The 956-nt window shown below is 61.4% G+C and overlaps 1 protein-coding gene across 1 annotated transcript in view; it reads right to left on the bottom strand.

Moving 5' to 3' along the window:
- The window catches only part of TSPAN18 (tetraspanin 18), a 179349-nt gene extending 178498 nt beyond the window's left edge, over positions 1-851 (bottom strand). The window contains exon 1 of the mRNA XM_006157759.2: positions 784-851. The gene's annotated coding sequence lies outside the window, so the exon portion shown is untranslated. The remainder of the gene's footprint in view (positions 1-783) is intronic.
- Between the last annotated feature and the right edge of the window lie 105 nt (positions 852-956).

The following is a 956-nucleotide window of genomic DNA, read 5'->3' as shown; positions in this document are numbered from 1 at the left end:
TCCCTGTGGTTAGGCCCTGGTCTTAGAATGGCAGACCTGGAGGGCAAAAGGCTGGAACACAGACCCGGGTCCTGGATGAGCGAGCAGGTCGATGAGGCGAATGATGGGTGAGGCCAAGGAGCCAGTGTCCTGGTCCTTCGTGCAGGAACCTTCCACAAGGCCACCCAGCCCGACCCCAGTCCTGAGGTCACGGGCAGCCCAGTGTTGCCCAGAGTCTCAGAAGCAGACCAGGGCTTTTCCGTTCTGTTTCCCCAAGGACGGTGGTAACTGGTCCCGGTTCTTATGGGTTTAAACTTTATCCAAAAGAGAGTCCTGGGGGTGGGAGGCAGTGATCACCCTGAGAAGGCATTTCCTTCTCATGATCCCAGACTGGTGGGTATGGGGGAGGGAGAGGGAAAGACGGTCACTGAGACAGGTTCTAGGAGCCTCCAGGAACCCCTAGGAACTCTGTCTCCGGGGAGGGCCCACTCCCTCCCACATAGGGAATCCACTCCCAGCCTCCTGGGTGCGCAGCCCCAGCCTTGGTGAGCGCCCTCTGCTTATACTTCTCCTCGCACCCCACCTTCGCCCCATCCAGGAATGGGGACCAGGGGCCACCCTTCTCCGTCCAGTGCTCCTTCGGCATGAGCTGACAGCTCCCCCCCATCCCAAAACAGTGGTACTGGAGGGCAGGGAGAAGAGAGGGGAGGGGAGGGGAGGGGAGGGGAGGAGAGGAGACGTCTCCTCTGGGTCTGGATGCACCATAGGCCCCGCCCCTGCCAAGCTGCAAGCCACACCTCTCACCTGGCTTGGCCTTGCAGCCCCAGGTACCAAGGCTCCCTGGAGGTCTCCTGAGGGCAGTTGCAGGGCAGACTGTAGGAAAAGAGAAAGGAAGGCGTGTTCAGAAGGCCGGGCTCCGGAGAGGAGAGCGTGTAGCTGCGGGAAGCCGCCTCGGTCCAGATGCGCTGAGGTTGCTC

The sequence above is a fragment of the Tupaia chinensis genome, unplaced genomic scaffold (assembly GCF_000334495.1).
Source record: "Tupaia chinensis unplaced genomic scaffold, TupChi_1.0 Scaffold000561_1, whole genome shotgun sequence".
In the NCBI taxonomy this organism is placed as follows: domain Eukaryota; kingdom Metazoa; phylum Chordata; class Mammalia; order Scandentia; family Tupaiidae; genus Tupaia; species Tupaia belangeri.
Note: the sequence above shows the minus strand (reverse complement) of the source record. Positions and strands in the feature narration are given on the sequence as shown.